The following is a 19,447-nucleotide window of genomic DNA, read 5'->3' as shown; positions in this document are numbered from 1 at the left end:
GTGTTAACTAGTTGTTGTTATTGATTTAACCTTTAATTGGCAGTACATGCCCATTGGTCGGTTGCAATGTGCTTCGTGTCTGTAGTGCATTCTTATTGGATGGTGGATTTAGGCCCCGTACAGTGGGCAAAATTATGCAATCTTTGTATTTTCCGTTAATATTCGCAGATTCTATGAATAAACTACTAATTATTCCTCTTTTCTTTCTTTTCAGGTAACTATTAATTTGCTTACCAATTAGGATAACGACTACCCTGTAAGTCTTTACTTCAGCTCTTTATCGATTTTGTGCGATTAACATCCCTCACACCGTGCAGCATCATTGTGAAAGCGTAAGCATATGCCAACTTCCAACGCTGGTAAAAGTTACTTTGAGCTTGTTATGTTTCCCCCTCTGAATGAAATGTTAGCCACCCATGGCAACCACCCAACCACCAATTGTTCAACAAGCTGAATGCACACAGTGGTGCACACTTTGACATGCAGCCACAATAACAACAGCAACAACAACAACAGGAACAGCAGAATGCAATTTCTTTTGAAGAAAATTCGTGTGTAAAATATAGCCAACCACCTTTTGGTGGAAAATCTCGGACCGCTGTCCCCCTGTTCGACGAGTTTATCCTGCTTTTCCTGCCCCACCCACCGCCTTCTCGCTTTGGGCACGTGCTGCAAATGCGTTGCGTTGCACGTTGCCGATAATGAAGCCAGTTGCAACCCTCTCCTGCTCCTCTGTGGCAGGGCAAGGGTCGAGTGCCTTGACTAGGGGTTGCATATCGCATGTTGTATATGTACAAACATATATATATATATATGTCTAATCCTCGTTTTTGCTGCAGCTGCAACAGCAACAACGGCAACAACAACCCCTCAAGTGCAACAATGCTGCGCTTGCAACAACGTTTTTTTCTTTTTTTCTGCTCTTTCAGTTAATTAAGCGCCGCATCTTTGTTGCAATGTGCATGTGGCAAGGGTTGCTTTTTCCATTTCCTTCTTCTTCTTCTGTCATGTTAAGCTGTCAAAATCTGCTGATGCGACAGGCGTGTGCCTCTCCCATTGCCAGACCCCTCGCCGCTGCCCTTGCCGTTGGCTTTAACATTGCCAACTAATTGCACTTTCCACATCCTTTTTTTTTCATCACAAAATCCTTCAACCGGTTTCTTCAAAGTGAAGCTGTATGCTTTATGCCTGCCTGCAGAGGTGTTATACACTGCTCTACATGGCTTGGCCAACAACTGAATTGTTATTATTATTTCGTTTTGAAGGGGGTTTTCTGGGTTTGCCTGACAGAAAGCGGGTTTCAAATGCAACTTTGTATTATTTTTTATTATAATGATGTTTGCCTCTTTTTTATTTAATGTTTTTGTTTAACTATATATTTTTTTTTTGCTTAAATGTCATATACATTTGTGTCTGTGTGCATGCTGATTCCCTTTTAGACTCAAGTGAGGTATGAGAATATGGAAATATTTAAGATTTTTTCGTTGCCTTTCTTATTAACGACAAGCCTATTTTATTTTGAAATTTATTAAATATGTTAAAGGGATTATTAAATATGTTAAAATATCGAATATGGAATATAAAAATAATAATATTGAATATAGCAAAGTGAAATATGGAAATAGGTTGGTATACGAGATTCATTCCAGAAGATCGGCGTCATGCCCTGTCCATCTAAGTCTCCGGATCTGAATTCAATCAAAACTTTATGGAACGATGTTAAGAGTGCTGTGGAAGCTGTAAAGCCTTCGACTGTGGCACTCAGGTGACAGGCCGTAATAAAAAATTGAAATTGAATTAACAACTCAATATTCGAACAAAAATATTTGTAAAAAAAATGTAGCCTAAGCTAATGTTAAAATAACTTTTTTACCGATTTAGTAGTCACTACTATTTTTATGAACAACCACATTTTGAGAATTTTTTTTCTCAAGCCCTGAAAAACAAAAAATATTTAAATTAATAACAATATATGTTAATATTAATATTCGAGTCAAATTGTTTTAAGAATATTGTTTTTGTGACTAAATTTGGCTGCCAAATTTTATTGCACAGCCGCACTACTATTTTTATGAACAGCGGTGCATAATATGGAATAAGGAATATTAAATATATAAAATGTGGCTTATATAACTTAATGCAGCCTTAGCTAAAGCGACATGCATATTCATATTTAGATTGAGGTTTCAATTGAAGAGCTTTACAGTTATAGAAAAGTTCTTGTATCTTTTAAAAAGTCCATGAAAAATAAGCCTCATCCATATTATAGCATATCTCAACTTAAAGGAACTACCGAAAATATCTAAAGCTGTCTGTAGTTTTCAGTCTAGTTTTCCAATGCACATTCCCATCACGTTATTGGACTTGGTCTACAATCTACGTTCACATTTCCAATTCACAGCTCAGTTTGAAGCTGTTTGGACCTGTCCAAGTAATCCCTGTGGCTGGCTGTGTGGGCGCTGCAAATCAACTGCCAAGTAAAAGTGTCAAAACAATACATGCGAAAGGCGCACTGGACATGTTCACATATATATATATATATATAGAAGTGTATATATATACATTTATATACAAAGAGGAGCCACATAATTTATGCCCATGTACAAAGAAGTTTGGGAAAAAGGCCTCGCAACGCACATAAAACGCAGACTGCAGCAGCAGCAGCAGTAGAGGCAGCGACAGAGACAGAGGCTGAGGCAAAGGCAGTCGCACATAAATGCGGAAAAATCAATTTTCTTTTGTGCTTAAGGGTGGCTAAGCAAGCGCTGAGGAGCGGGGGCGGGGTAGCAGCAGCAACATAAACTTCTTTTATTTGGCATTTGGGGGTTGCAGACGCACGCACTTTGTGCAGCGAATTGTCACCCAGTTTTTGCCAAATATTGACAGAGCAGCGCAGCCCATATACTCTCCACTGCTCCTTCCGCTCGACCTCACTCTCCCGCTCTTCTACACACTCTCTCTCTCTCTTTGTGGAGAGTGAAAGTGTAGAGTTTGTAGTAGGCTTTGAAGTGCACAAGTGCAGCATAATTTTGAGGGCTAATGCAATTAGGCAATTATTTAGTATAACAAACATAGCACTGAAAGAGAGAAATAAGAAATGAGCGCGGGAGTGAGGGAGACAGAGAGAGTGAGCATTTGTGTGTGTGCGTGCTAATTACTCATGCCGCACGCATTTTTTTTGGCGCACTGAGGCGTATACACAATAATTTACAGCTAGGCTGAAGAAACGTGCACTGAATAAAAAGAGAGAAAGAGATGAAGACAGCGACAGAGCGCCGTCAGAGTGGGAGTGGGAGCAGAGGATAGCAGTGCGCGCGAGCGAGAGAGTGAGCAGGCGAATGGAGCGCAAATGCAAGTGCCTAAAATAATGCTACGCACAAACAAAAATTTGTCATTAATTTTGGTGGCACAACAAGAACGAAAAACAATTGAGAAAAAATATATATGTATATGTGAATATATACAATAGAGCTTAACAAATGCACTTACTTTTTCTGATTCGCACTTTATAGGTTTTTATTATTTTATTAGAGAAATTAAATTTATAGAGAATTAATATTGTTCTATTGTTACTTTACTTTACTATTTTACTTCATTTTTTATTTCCCTTTTTAAGTAACTATCAAAATGTATAAGCAAATTTTAATTTTTAAAAAGTTTTATAAATTGTTAAGTAAGCTTGATAAATATAAATAAAATTTTAATAATTTGTTTATTTAAAATATTTAATATCTTATATAATTTTATATTTATATTTATATTTATATTTATATTTATATTTATATTTATATTTATATTTATATTTATATTTATATTTATATTTATATTTATATTTATATTTATATTTATATTTATATTTATATTTATATTTATATTTATATTTATTTTATTTTTATTATTTATACCTAATAATTTTTTTTTAAATTAGCTATTTAGAAAACTATTAAAATTAAAAAAAAATATATTTGCTTTTTTATTTGTATTTATTTATTTTTGGTTTTAAGAAAAAAGTTTTTTTTTTTTAAATTATGAGCTAATTTTGTATATTTATATTCTATTTCGATCAAATTTTGTATATATGCAGTGTAAAAACAATTAATAATTTTAATATAAGATAAAACGATTATACACATTTAATTAGTTCGTGCAACTTAGCCAACCGGCCAGTTTTCGTAGCTATAAGAGTGCACAGTAGGCATGCTATACTGTACTGCATGCATATATATATACACAAGTATATATATGCCTTTCGGGACCATTTGCAATGACGTCAGCTGCTATAAAAATTGTTGTTATTAAAAGCTTGCGAGCTAAGGCAAGCCGAAATTTCGCATTGTCCTTAATGTCCTTGTTGGCATTGCTGTTGCTGTAGCTGCTGCCGCTGCTGCTGGGCAATTGAGCACAGGCGGCGGCAACTGCTGCCCAACCATTTCTTTTTTTTGGGGCTGCAGTGCCGCAAAACAGTTTTGGGCACCCAAAAATTGTGAATACGTGACTGCCGAATGCGACTGAGTGTGCGTGTGTGTGCGTGTGTGTATGTGCATTTTGATAAGGGTTAGTGGAGATGCCTTGTAGCCCCCCTTAATTGAAAATGTGTCAGGCAATTGTTGGTTTATTTGGCCACGCAGCAAATGAGCTTGAAATGGCTGCCAAAAAATGAAGTCAATGATTGAGCTAAGGGATTTATGTAGAAATAACTGTTATAAAGGTATAGATATATATGTATATATATATATAGATATTGAGTGAGCAAAAGATAAGTTCACATTTGCAATTGATAAAAGTTGCTAAAGAAGCTCAAAGAAGTTTGATTTGACAAGATTTGGCTAATTGAGTTGAGCCAAGCTTTTGTGGGGGAAATTGTTGTGGCAAAAGTGGCAAAAGGCTGAGAAAAATGTAGATTCTTACAGACAGCTTCCTATAACTGCGTATAAATCTGTCTCTTGCTCTCTTTGACTCTCCCAAATATTCTCTCTCTCTCTCTCTTATACCATTTTAATTCATGTCTATCTCCATTTCATCTTTTAATACATATATCGACATAGCTAAATATATGGCTCTCTCATTTCTCCAACTACCCGGTTTATCCCTTTTCTCTGCCCTTATCATTGCCTCTACGATCATCTTTTCTAGCTTCCTCTCTCTGTCTCTCTCTCTCTCTCTCTAATCCTCTCACCTCTAGTTAACTCCTCTTTATTCATCTCTCTCTCTCTTTCTCTCTCTAGTTGTATTGTTGTCTCCCTGGCTCACTATCTGTCCTCCTCGCTCTCTTTCCCTATTTGCATCTAATTTCTCTCTCTCAATGTTTGTATTTGCATCTATATTTTTCTCTTTCTGCTGCTCTCCCTCTCCCTTTCTCATTTCTCAAAGTTTCTCAATTTTTCACCAAAATTTTTTAAAATTTCATTTTCCATATTCATAAATTTCACGCAATATTTAAAGCCTTTGTCTAGGTCGTCAACGTTGGCCCAACCTTTAGTCGCTGTTTCTCTATTATGTGACAACCCTTAACGAGTTGTGCGTGTGTGCCACGCCCACTTTAAAGCAAATCACTTGACTTTTCATTAATAAAATTGGAGTTTCGCTGAGTTTTTTATGCACATTTCTTTTTTCTGATTAAATGCAAAAAAACTGTGCAGACGAGGAGTTCGAGTGGAATATATAGTCGAAACCCTCCACAGACCCATTCGCAATTCGCTTGTTTCCATGCGTGTGGCATTAGCCTACACCCATGCGCTTAACCCTTTTCCCAAAAAAACCTTTTCTTTGTTGTTGTTGTTTTGTCGTTTCGTTTTTTTTCCGCGTCAACTGAGACACGCAAAATGTGGCTTACCGTGAAGGATCTGCATTGAAAACGCGAATACGCGTATTTGCGCTGCTTCTGCTACTGCTTCTTCTTGCCAATACGCACACACACGCACACTCCTGCATTGCAACCCTCAACAAAAATTCATAACTTTTTCTATTCCCCATCAAAATATAAAAAAAATTGTTTTCCATACGCATTAATGCAGCAATGCGTGCGCTTTCAAAGAGTGGGCGTTATGTAGGGGGTGTGGCTGGTTACTGTTTGCCGCCTGGACATGTGACCGCCTGTCTAGCTACAACTCCCCCTCGCCTTCTCTCTCTCTCTCTGTCTTTGAGCCAGCGACTGATTAACGAGCGTCTTTTGTTTTTGCTAAGCACTAAACAAGGGGCTGCTACTGCGTGGGCGTGGCTGCTTTTGTATTACAAAATTAAGCTTAAATACTATATGAGCTGATTGCGAGTTGAAAGAAATTAGACTGCATTATAATTGCTTTAAAATTACATAGTTTTCAATCAAGTATATAATTTATATGAATTTTCTACATTTTTTTTTGTCTAATATCTTAAGCTTATGTTGCTTAAATATAAATGACAAAATAAATAAAAATAAAATGTTTAAATATTCATAGATTATATATAAATATTTATATATATATTTTTTTTATTTTTTTGTCAGTACTTTCATTTATTATATTTATTTTAATCTTAATTAAAAATTATTAAGTCATAGATTTTTCTACAAATTTTAGTACAGCGAAGCTTCTTAAATTTTATTAGATATACAAATAAGAAACTACAACTACTATTTGTTTTTTTTTTATGTGCAGCTCAAGCTTAAGATTTAATAAAAAATTAAAAAATATTAAATGCATAGTTTATATAATTTTTATATATTTTATTTCATTTTATTTAGCAAACGGTCAAGTTGTCGTTGATGTTGCCTACAGTCTCAGGGCCTTAATCAGCTAAAAAAGTAGTACAATCGAGTTGAACAGAATTGATTCTAAATTGTTGAATTTAAAATAAAATAATTATTTTGTGAACTTTAGAAGAGGTTGCACTTCGAGTGCCAGCTACAACCAACGGGCGAGGCAATTGTGTGCCGAAGCGCCGTTATATTGGTTTTTTTTGGCAAGTTTTTTAAAATGTAATTTTTATTTAGTTACTAATTTAAATAAATTGTCGAAGTGACTTAAATTCAAAGCTCAACTTTATGCCATGCATAGCCAAAACTTCAAGAACAATAACAACTTTTAGAGCACAAAAAATGTTTGCGTGTAAAGAACTAATTTTTCTGCTTATTGTTTTTATATATTACATATGAAAAACAAAGAATGAGTTACTAAAAACTAAATAAAAAATGCTTAACAAATTTAAATTAAATTTTATTTTGCTGAAATATTTTTTAATATTTATTAAATTGTTGAAGTTGAATTTATGTTTTATTTTTGCGTGAAACTTTTGCGAGCAGATTTTTATAAAATTTAGTTAAATTTATTTGCAAATATTTCTTGCTCATTTTATCACATAAAAGTTATTTAAATTTGCTATTTTTATTTACTATTTGCTAGTTTAAGCTTTATCGCACTGTTAAGTCTTCTGCAGCCAAGCTCTTCGTCGCTCTTTAAAAAGTAGTTGCCTCTGGTTGAGCTTTACGGCTATGGCAACGGATCATCCTTTGGCGCTGCCACACACCCACGCACTTTGTCACTCGTCAAAATTCAATGAGCAAAGTGGCCGCCGGTTTTGGCCGTTGAATTTATTGAAAAATCATGATATGTGGCCAGCAGACAGACGCACAGACTGACAGACGGGAGCTCTCTCCTCCGGCTCTATAATATTCCAGCAGTGAAATCTTTGGCATGCAAAAGCGTCGATATGACAGCTTGACTGAACTACAAACCACGTTGCAAATGCCACAGAGAGTGAGAGAGAGTGCGAGAGAGACAGATGGGAAAAGAGAAAGTGAGAGAGGCGGCAGAGGACTTTGAGGTAGGGGCCAAAGCCTAGACAAAAGCCCAGCACGGAAATATGATTTTTACGTGCTGGCTGGGCACAGCAGGTGGGTTGGGTTGGGTCAGGTTGGGCTGGGTTGGCTGTGGAGCTGTGGTGGCTTGTGTAGCGCAGGCTGAGCCTATGCCACGCCCCACCTAAAAACGCCCACATGCTGATTGACGTGCCTTTTATTGATGCTCTTGATTGGTTTTTACCTTTTACGCAGAGCTAAAAGTGTGAGGCAGCTAGAGAGATGCGGGTGTGCGGGTGTGCGTGTGTGTGTGTTGCTCGTTAGCTCAATATATGTGTGTGTGTGTGTGTGCTCGTCTGTTGTGCTTTATTACAGGTGAGACAGGTGGACCGCCAGTTGAATTGTGTTTGTATTTGCTTTTGGACATTCGTCGCTGTTAATTTTTTATGTCCACGAATAATACCTGAACCATAGCTATATATATATATGTATGTATGTATATACGTAGGATTCGACTGTTTGCGTTTTTAATCAAATGTTCAAAATCCTGGCCATATCCTTGTCAGAGTTCGTTTAGTCCGCTGCGTATCGCTGGCTTGTTTAACTTTTATATCGTAATTGCATATCACAATTTCTCCAACTCTCTGCCTCTCTCCCCCTGACTTTCTCCGTGTTTGCTGCGTTGCAAAACAAACTAATCAAACGTCTGCAATCGTTGCTTCCACTTCCACTTCCGCTTCCGCTTCGCTCTTACTCTAACTCTATCTCCATCTCTATCGAGCTCTTTCTCTCGCTCTTTGGCACGCGCTAATGCTTTAATCCTTCAGCCAGGACCTTCTGCTGCTGCTGCTGTCCGCGCGTATTAAATCGATGAAGTATTAACGACTTAATTGCATGTTTGTTAGACATTTTCGCACACACACACGCACACCCCTTCAATATTCGTGTTTTGAAGTTTATTAAATTCCCGCACAGGAGGCGTGTTGCAATATCCTTATACTGCTGCTCCTCCTGCTGCTACCCCTGCTCCCTCACTTCCTCAATTGTTGTTGTTGAGCTCATTAACTGAAATTCACAAAATTCGATTAAAGTAATGGCCTTTCGAACAGCTTGTGTTGCCTGAGTGTGTTGTCTCTCAAGTGTGAGTCGAACGCATCTGCAAGAGGGCATAGATAATGAGAGGGAGAGACGTTAGTTGGGCCATAAAACATTTTATTGAAGAGCAGTTAGCCAAATGGACTTTCTTTTAAAGACACAACAAGTAGGAAATGGAAATAGTTTATGCAATGAATTGAGTAAAAAAATAGTTAACATAAAAATTATATATTTTTATATCCCAGAAATATTTTATAGAATATTTCTAGGATATAGAAATATATAATTTTTATGTTAACTATTTTCTATAAAATATTTCTTTGATATAGAAATATATAATTTTTATGTTAACTATTTTCTTACTACATAAAAATAATATATAAAATAAACTAGATAAATGTAATTTACAAAATAAAAAATATCCCAGAAATATTCTATAAAATACAGAAAAATAATAAATAAAATAATTAAATAAATGTAATTTATAAAATAAAAAATCTTATTTTATTTAAAATCATGTATCAAATATAATTTTACTTAAAACTAAAAAATAAAAATAAATAAACATAGAAAATACTAAAAAATATTTTTAAAAAATATAAAAGCATAAAAAATATAAAATATATTTTGAAAATATTAAGAAAACATAGAATGTTTGCAATACAAAAATTTTATTATATTATTTTACATAAAAAAAAAAAATGAAACTAATATAAATAAAAAAGAAATATATATATATAATAAATAAATCAATTTAGAAAATAAAAAAAAAATAAAAATATTCAAACAAAATATAAAGTGAATTAAACAAATTAGATATAAAAAATGATGAAATTCAAATAAGCAAAATATGTATTTTTCTAATAAAGGAAAAAATTAAATCAAATAAAATTAAGTTAATATAATTTTAATTAAATTTAAAAAATGCTAGTGTACACAATAAAATTTTTATTTAAAAAAAAAATTACATAAAATAATAAAAATATATCAAATAAATTATATAAGTACGTGTGTAACAAGTTTAATTTTTAAATAATAAAAAAAATCTATGTCATAATCAATACACAAATAAGTCACATAAGAGATATATGGAAAATAATTAAACTTGGTAGCTTCCGTTAATTGCAATGTTGTCTATAAGCCACGCACCTGCTCGTCAGCCGCTGTTTGCTTTTCCCACACAAAACTTGACATTTTCGAGAGTGGCTCAATAACTGAGTTCGGCTATTGTCAAACGCTCATCGAAAATGTCAATCCAAAACAAATTTCAATCCCTTATCAAAGAGCAGCAAATTAAATAAAGCTCAATGACAAACTTCATTAGCCGAGCGAATAAAAACGAGACGCAACTGGCCAAAAATAACAAATTCGGCTTTTAGCGCAGCTCCCCTTGCAGGCATGTCCTTTCTATGCTCCCACCCCCCGCCTAGAAGCCTGATCCTTTCGGCAGCTCGTTTACAATGCTAGGCAAACGTTATGCCAAAAACTAAATTAAGATTGAAATGTAAAACTGAAAACGTTTTACACAATTATTGAACGCTGTAGCCAAATCAAATTGTACACGAAAAGGGGGCGGGGGGTGGGGTCGCTAAAGGGGTTGGGCTCTTAAGCGTACAGCGAAAACCACTCGCAGTGGCCGCTGTCCACGTTTTGGTTTTTTTGTTGACGTTTTGGCGGAATCAGTCGACTGCATAACTTACAATACCCTAAATATAAATGATGGCAGGGGGCGGTGGGGCGTGGGGACGTCGTTCAAATACTCGACGTTAGGCAGTGCGCGTACTAATGAAGGTTTAGCTTGAGCAGTGTGGAGTGGGTGGTTAATATTATCACTCCAGCATGCATTTTGCAAATGAAACCAAGCTCCACATAGCCAACACCACCCCCACCCCCCAAGCCCCAAGCCACACAAAAGGAGTTGAATGTATGGAAATTTTTTCGTTCAATCACAAATCCAATGATGTTCGCTTCGACGCATTTTGACAGTTAGACAGACAGGGGCGTTGGTCAAGGGGGCGGGTCACTTTGATGAATTTGCCGTTTTGTTCTATTTTGTGCTTGTGCTGAACTGGCTGCATGTCCTGTGCGCCTGCAGATAGGCCATGTTTTTCGCCATCTCCTGCTTGCTGCACATTGCTTTTTGGTATTTTTTGCTAGTATTTTTTGTATTTTTCGTATATTTTTGTTGTTGTTCGCTTAGCCTTTGTGCATTTGATTAGAATGTTTGGACTTGGAGTACGCAAATATTGTTGCTTGCTTGTCAATTAGTACGCTAAGCCTCCTCTCTATATGAAGCACTTGAAGAGCGGCGGCTGAGTGCTTAAAAGCCTTCGACAAGAGTCGCACTTCAAGTGCTTATTAAAGCTGTATCTAAAATTTGGCAAAGGTGCAACAATGGAGAGTGTTAAAGATAAGAGTGCTGCAAAGTATAGCTGCATAGCATCTAATTTTATAATTTTTATACCAATAAATTATTAATAAAACTACTAGCCTTATAAGTTTGCAGTTTCTATTATATAACTAAGCCTGTGTGTGCTTTATTAGAAAATTGCTAAAGGTTTTTAGTATGTGCAGCATTTAGGAGTCTGCATACCAAATTTGGTAAAGCTAGCTCTTGAAGTTCTTGAGTTTCATGCTGCTCCATAACTTCTTATCTATAAAAGGCTAAAATATGTGCTGCTATTAGCTCTGCTCGTTCTATGCTCTTCAGTACTCTTATTAGCTCTTCTCTAGTTTTGTCTGCTCTTCTCTTATCTTCTTTTCTCTCATCTTCTCTAATTTCCTCTTCTCTCATCTTCTATTTCAACTTAAGGTTTCTCATATCTAACGTTCTCTTCCTTCTCATCTTCTCTTATCTTTTATGCTCTTATCATCTGTTTTTTTTCTCTTATCTACTTCTTTCTTCTCTTGTTTTATCTTCTTAATTTCTCTTACCTTCCCTTCTCTTATCTTTTCTGCTCTCTCATCTTTTTTCTTTCAACTATTATTTTCTTTTATCTTTCGTTTTCCGCTTTTTCTCATCTCTGTTCTTTGTTCATTTCTTGACTTATTTTTTATGCTCCTATCTTCGCTTCTCTTCTCTGGTTTTATCGTCTCCTATATACTACTTTCTTCCTTTGTTTTAGGTTCGTCTTTTCTCTTCCCTTCTCTTCTCTCATCTTCACTTTTGTTATCTTCTATTTCAGCTCTTATTTTCCCAACTCTAGTCTTGTCTGCTTCTCTTCCCAGTCTTCTCTCTTCTCATATAAGCATATACCTTTATGCACATGTCGCATAACTGTACATATTGCAGCACTCACCTGTCTATAGAATGGCATTTGAATATCTAAGCTAAGGCAACCATTTCAATTAGCTCTCGTTAATCAAGTTAGACGCTTTGACGTTTTTCGGCTGCATAAAACATAAGCAAAAGCCATGAAATGCATATTAAGAGGGGTATTCCCGCAATGGCTTAAACTTTCTGACAGTCTGCAAATCGAAAAGACAATTTTAGCTGTCACAAGCAGAGAGAGGGAGTAAGTGTGTGTGTGTATTGTAGATTGTTTGCAAAGCAGTTGCGTGTCACACAGCTGGCAAAACAATTGCGCATACGCCACGTGTGCTGCGTGAAAATTGCAACATTACCGCATGTAAGGACGCGTCTGTCTAGGCCTGCCTGCCTGTTACCTTTTTGACATTTGATTGAGATTTGTTATCGGCATATTCATCAATGATATATACAATAAAAATACACACACACACAGCGAGCCAGACGCATTGAAACGAGCCAAACGTTGCTGGCTGGCAGGTAGCTGCTCCTGCTGCCCACTACAGCTGCTGCGGCAGCTTCTGTGCTGCAGCCACGCCCCCCAACGCCCACAATTCACAGTAGTTATCGTGCGGCTCGCAGTGACATTTTTAGGCATTGGTTCAGGACTCGACGCGCCTGTCTGTCTGTCTGCCTGCCTGCCTGCCTGCCTGTTACTTCTATTAGATTTTGCTGCTCACCAGGCAAGCAGCTGCTGTTTGCCATGTCCAGGCTCGTTGGCGCTGCCTTGCTCTGTGTGTTTTTGCAATAAAGCAAGGATAACAGAGAGTGAGAGAGCAGCTGGGGTTGGTGTTGCGAGTTGGGCGTTGGGGCCTGCCAAACTGGCCATGCGTACCTTTCGATCCTTGTGTGACATTTGAATTCGCCGAATGAAAAGCAAAAATGAGGCTGAGTTGTGTGTGGGTGTGTGTGGGAGTGTGTGTGTGGGAGTGTGTGTTTTTTTTTGTGTGTTTTGAATTTCTTTTAGAACTGTTATGGCACAAACTCTGTCACACACGCACTCACTCTGTCTATTTTTTAATTTTGCTGACTCGTCAGTGAGCGAGAGAGAGTGAGAGGCAGAGAGAGTAAGAGAGAGATAGAGAGAGAAAACATACAAACGCAATTGTTCCACGTTCACAATGCATTCCACGCTGTCTCCAGCTGATAAGCAACAGACAGAGCGGCCCCACCCCTTGGCCGCAGAGTTGATGCGCGTTCGTTTTGCTGTCCAGCTCAGCCGCGAAATGAAAAGTTAAACTGTGTGACGCGCTGTGAAAAGGATTCGGGTTTCGGGGTTCGATTTGAAGTGCGGGCAGCGTCACATAGATTCAGCCTCTCGGGTTTGGCGTGATGAATATTTACTGCGTGCGCTAACTGCTAACTACCTCACAGGTATTTCCATTTTCTCTGACATTTTTAATTGGGTTTGAGCAGTGTACACACACACACACACACACCCAAGCAACACAACACGTGGTGTCGCAACAACTGACAGGTTTTGCCACAAGGGTCAAAGCTAAAGGTAATGGAACCCTCTATTAAAGTTTCGCTTGAGCTGAAGATATGTTTACATTGAGCAGGAAGTGGCGAAAGCTATTTTAAGCAACAATACTACGCAGAACTAGAGACCATGCAAATTTGTTCATATGAACTAGTTTACTTAGCGAACTTGTTCATATTTAAAAACTAACTTTTGAGTTACTATGGACTTCAAATTTGTAAATAAAAGCACATTTACAAAGAACTGGTTCATTTAAAAACGTTCATATGAACTATTTTATTTATTGAACTTTGCTATATACAAAAAGAAATCTTTTCTTTTAACTGTTTTCAGATTTCAAACTTAAGAATAAAAAACAAACATTAACTAGTTCATAGAAGTTCGCTCATAAGAACTAGTTTACTTGTACATTTTACTACAAATTGCTTAAAAGTCTTTCTAGACTAAAGTTTCACAGGCTTAAGACAGACTGGGTTTTGTAAAAACTGTAAGCTCATTTGAACTAGTTCACTTTTTGAACTTCATTTGTTTGGCTTAAAAAATGTACTATGGTTTACACATTTTGGCTGACAAGAAACAAAAATCGTTCATTTGAACTAGTTCATAAGCATATATATGTATATACTTGGTTAAAGCTATTTAAGATAACCAGAAAACGGATGCTAAGAATTTTTAAACTACTTAATCTACTAGTTCATATGAACTATTTGATTATATTGAGAGATCTGCTCAGTTTGCCTAGCTTTTTAATATCTAGCATTAAACATGTACTGAGCAATGTAAAAAAGAACTAGTTCTTTAATTAAAATTTAGACAAATTTCAACTTTATCAACTCGAATTACTTAACTAATTTACTCCACCTGCTTCTTCTACTTACAGGTAACTATGCATTACCCGAGTCGCAACACAGTTTCCCACACTGAAAGAAGCAACTGCTACAAATAAGATTCTGATTCAGGTTCAGATTCACATTTCGTAAGTGCATCAAAGGGCTGAACCAATTTCCCATGCTAGTTACTATTACAATAGATCCTCTTCTCACTCCCCTCTCGATTGGCTTGTGCTTAGATTCTTGTTTGCGTAATACCAAAACAATAACTAGCCCCAAGTCTTAGGTGCGTAATTACAACGCGTAATTGCGTCAAGGCAAGCGTGTCTCAGAGATATATATCATTATCTACATTAGCACACAATGTGTGAGCCTCTGCGCAGCGTAGCGGAAAACACCCCAAATGTCGTTCATTTACATTGTCTCACTGTAGCATCATTTATAACCATGCACTTGCATTTCCAACATCATTTTTTAAACTTCAAGCAAAATGTGAAAAATATTACAAAATTTGTAAAAGTAATGAGATTTGAGCTTTGGGGATTTGAGCTATGGCTTGACTTAGCATAGGAGAAACTTTTATTAACTAATAGCCAAGTTATATTATTTCTATTTTGTAAATGTTTTATATTCCAATTAAAATTCGAAATTCGATTAGTTTTAGAATTCGATTTATGGCAAAAGTATAAGTAGAAGAACATTAAAATGAACTAGTGAACTTGTTCAATGATTCAGTGTTTATATAAATTAAATGCTCAACTGGCCTCAGTGACTCAGTGCATACAGAAATGGAACTAGTTTTACATATATATTTACGACTGAACTTTCTGCACTGACTCAGTGAACATTAAAATGAACCAAACTGGTTCAATGCATCATTTAACATTTTTTAATGTTAAGGAACCAAGTTCTTGAACGGCTAAACTTGTTCTTTTTTTAGTTAGGAACTTCGTAACTGAATTTGAACTAATAAGCTCTACTAACAAAAAACAGCAACACCTGAAAAGTAAGCGCTGTGGCACTGCCTTTATCTTCTTTAACAAATATCATATGTCTTCATAGACAAACGTCTGAATATTAACTAAGAGATTATGTCAAAATTTTGACATTGCCAGGCCCTTCAGCTTCAGTCAGCTGCAATTATTCAATTCACAAAATAAATATATATTATGTATATACATTTGTGTGTGTGTGTGTGTGTGCAGGTATTATCAACAGGTTATGCTAGCGCTCGAGTTACTCAATATGCAATCCATTGCAATTGCATCGGTGACATGTTTTGGCGGCATGCCATAAGAGCAGTCATAATTCCAAATATTTTACCGCCGATTGGCCCCCTATTGCTGCCACGCCCCCATTTTATGCAATGCCAAACGCCGCAGGTGGTGGGCTATAGCCAAACGCTCTCGTTGCACTCTCGCCTGATTATGCCTTTGTTCTCCTCTATTCTTAGACAAATTATGTGGAGCCTTTTCATATTTTCAGCAAACTCATGCAACATGTGTAATATATATATATATATATATATATACATATATATATCCAATTGCAGACAACGTTGTTTTTCCCTCTGCATTGCTGTCAAGTACAGCAATTCTGTTTGACAGTTGCTAAACCTGTGCTGCAATCGAGCCCCCAGCGTAATCAAGCATAAAATCGAGCAAAGACTCGACATGCTGCCACGCCCATTTTTATGCATGCTCAACATTGTTGAATGAGTCCAGATATGCAGCGAAGATTGTTAAGCAAAAGCTCAAAGCTCCGCATAGCAAAAAGTAGTTGAGAATTAGAAACGAGCTGATTGGATTTTGTTTACAGTTTACTTAAAGCTCTTTTCGGTAAAACTGTATGCGAGGTCTGTTTAAAGGGTTGTGTTTTAGTTTTTTATTTATTTTATTTATGTTAACTTTATCTCTGTTTTTTTTTTTGTCTACTTTTTATGTTTCGGCTATTCAAACTGTTCTACCTTGCTTTCTATATCAAATCATTTAAAATTGAAAACTTCGTAATTAGGCAAATAGCTCCAAATAAATTTTAGAATCAAGACAAATGCTGCTCATTTCATATTTCGATGAGGAGGATGATCTCGACATTCATGACTCTGAAAAGCTGCTGGAAAAACTATCGTTCTTTGTTGTGCTCCTACTGCTGATACCCTTATTTCTATTTCTGCTTTATAAAATGCTAAGCGACTGCAAAGATGTACCGGTAGATAAACAAATCAAATTTAATATAGTGAAAAATCAAATCAAATCAAATCAAATTACTTTTATGCAGATGAATGAGCGACAATTGGAAGAGGCTAGAAATAAAGTAGAAAAATATTAAAAAACAAATGAAAATAGTTTAAGGAAGCACAAGAAAAAATGAGAACAACACCAGAAATCTGGCAACTTATAATGAAATGCGTCATTTGCTTGAATTAATTGACATTCAAATCGAATTGAAATGCGAACGACGGAGATAGAGAGACATAGTTCGAGAGTGAAAGCGGGACAGCAAGAGAACTCGCTTCATGAACTGCAGCGCTTGAGAAATGACTCGTATTTAGACAAGCAAATATATCTACATATAAATTTTTGTATTTTTTCTATATCGAAATAGTGCACAAGGTCAATTAGTTGAAATACCAGAAAAATATAACAATTAAATATAATATTTTATTTTATTTTATTTTTTTCCGCTCAATATTGGTTTATTTTCGGTGATTGCAAATGCAGCTTTGGCTTTGACCAGTCACAGGGGCTTTGGCTATTGCGTAATTTGATTTGTTTTCGTTTCTCTTTTCTTACGATTCTTTTGTCGATTGCAAAGTGCGTTGGCAGTGAGCAAGAGTGAGAGCTAGAGAGTGCAAAACAACCCCCAAATTGCGTATGGGAAGATCTTCCTGTTCCAGTTGGAAGACAACGCAACAAGCATAACAATAAGAGTGTATAGAAACAAAGCAGGCTCTAGTTGGGTATGCGCGAGCAGCCAATGCCCTTTAGTTTTCTCAACTATATTATATAAATGTATGTGTATTCAGCAAGTGTGTTCATGTATGTATATACCCTACCCACTTATTTTCAATGGGTATCAATACAAGCTGTTCGGCTTCTTTGTGTGTGCGACTTCGAGGAACAAACTCCTCTCATGCGTGCGTGTGTATGTGTGTAAAGGAATTACGCGTTTCTTTTTCACATCGCTCAACCATAGAGATACCTGAGCTATTTTGCCTTCAACTCAGCCACAGCAACAAAAATAATAAAAAGCTGCCTTCAGGTGTCGTCATTTGGCTGCCCAAAAAATGAATCAAGGCGAACTGATCTCAAGGAATTTGCTCTATTTTATTGCTGCTGCCGTTGTGCTTGTTGTTGTATTGTTTGTGTAATTCAAAAGTTTTGAAATGCAGCTGCGCACATTTTGTGTTGTTTTAGCTTGAAAAATTTAAAGTACAGTCACATGCAAAGCTTTACATAGACCAAGAGACCTTCGAGGATGAGGTTATTGATAGAGAAGAAGCTGTAACTTGAAGGTTTGCTTGCGTGATGAAAATGTGTTCTGTCAAGGGTCTATTGGATGGGATTTATTAAAAATGTGACTTGTCAACATACACATATAACATATATACATACATACATACTTACATACATTGTTAAGTTGAATACTGTTTAGACTGCCCTCGTGTAATCTATAATTCCCTAAACTGTCCTATTTTACTCACTACGTCCAAACATAGGCCAATTACTGTTATGGGCAAAGCTCTGCACGCACACACACACATGCAGAAAATATCCGCAAGCCTTCGATTAAAAATTCCCGCTGCCTCTGCTGCTGCTGCTCGCTGGAACCTTCCAAAAAAGGCTAACCACAACTGCAAACTTCTCAGGAATTTGTTAATAGCTTTTTACCGATATCTTTTTGGGGGCCAACGATTGAACGTGGCAAAACGAAACCGTTGATTTTGTTAGAGCTAAAGGCGAATTCACAGGAGTAGCTGCTGCGGGCGGGGCGAAGTCGCGGTAGCTGCTGTTGCTCCTGGGTGCAGGCAAGCAAACCAAAAAGGAGAAAAAAAAAACAAAGTCAAAAGCTGCGCGGTCGCATTTTTCTAACGATTAAACAAATTCGAGGAAAAAAAGCGCATCCCATGCAACGCGCAGCCGCAGCCGCAGCCGCTGCTGTCCGTCACCTGCAGTTTCCAGGAATTGTGAATTGGGCAGCGCTTCCAAGGCTAAGCATGCTAAAGCAAGGGGAGTAGAGAAGAGAGAAGCAGAGCGATATAGAGAAAGAGAGTGAGAGATAGAAACTGTAGACACAGGCTACTACGAAGGCGCATGCGAAAGTCACAAGAGCAGCAACAACGAAGAAAGAAGCTAGAACCGACTGCATAATACTTGTTTGAGGATCGAAGAGATTAAAAAATTAGGTTTTACTGCGATGTAAAATTTCTTGAATAAATTTGGGAATTTTAATAAACACAAATATATTTGTTTATTATAAATGTATAGATATACAATGTGTATGAACGATGTATATACTATGTATGTATGTTTTCTAATTCCTACCCATTCATTTAAAGAAACAAATATTTGCGACCATTAATATACCCTATTTGTACTGCTCGAACGAGCATTAAAAGCAGAAGTAAAAAGTTTTGGTTGCATCTTGACGGCGGCATTTTTGAGCGAGCGCCTAATTCCAGGAATTAAATCGTATATCTTTTGGGTGCTACACAAACTCACACACGCACACACACACAAGCATACTAAATGCTCGATTAATTTCTAATAAATTGGCTGCTTGCCGCTAACAACGGAAATATGGTGCAGTCGCAGTCGCAGTCGCAGTTGCCGTCACTGTCGTAGCAGTCCTCGCTTTCAATATAGAATTACAAATACAAATGCATTGTGTTCGATTTCGCCTTGCTGTGAAATTTGAGGCTTTTAAAACTGAACGAAGCAGCGCGAGAGCAAGTGAGA

At 36.6% G+C, this 19,447-nt stretch overlaps 1 protein-coding gene across 1 annotated transcript in view; it reads left to right on the top strand.

The window, feature by feature from the left end:
• LOC111603759 (zinc finger protein chinmo) overlaps positions 1 to 19,447 on the top strand; it is a 57,360-nt gene that overhangs the window by 25,807 nt on the left and 12,106 nt on the right. The gene's annotated exons all lie outside the window — the stretch shown is intronic.

This window comes from Drosophila hydei, unplaced genomic scaffold (genome assembly GCF_003285905.1).
Source record: "Drosophila hydei strain 15085-1641.00,03,60 unplaced genomic scaffold, DhydRS2 tig00000172-arrow-pilon, whole genome shotgun sequence".
NCBI lineage: Eukaryota > Metazoa > Arthropoda > Insecta > Diptera > Drosophilidae > Drosophila > Drosophila hydei.
The sequence above is the reverse complement of the archived record's forward strand: the minus strand, read 5'-3'. Positions and strand labels throughout refer to the sequence as shown.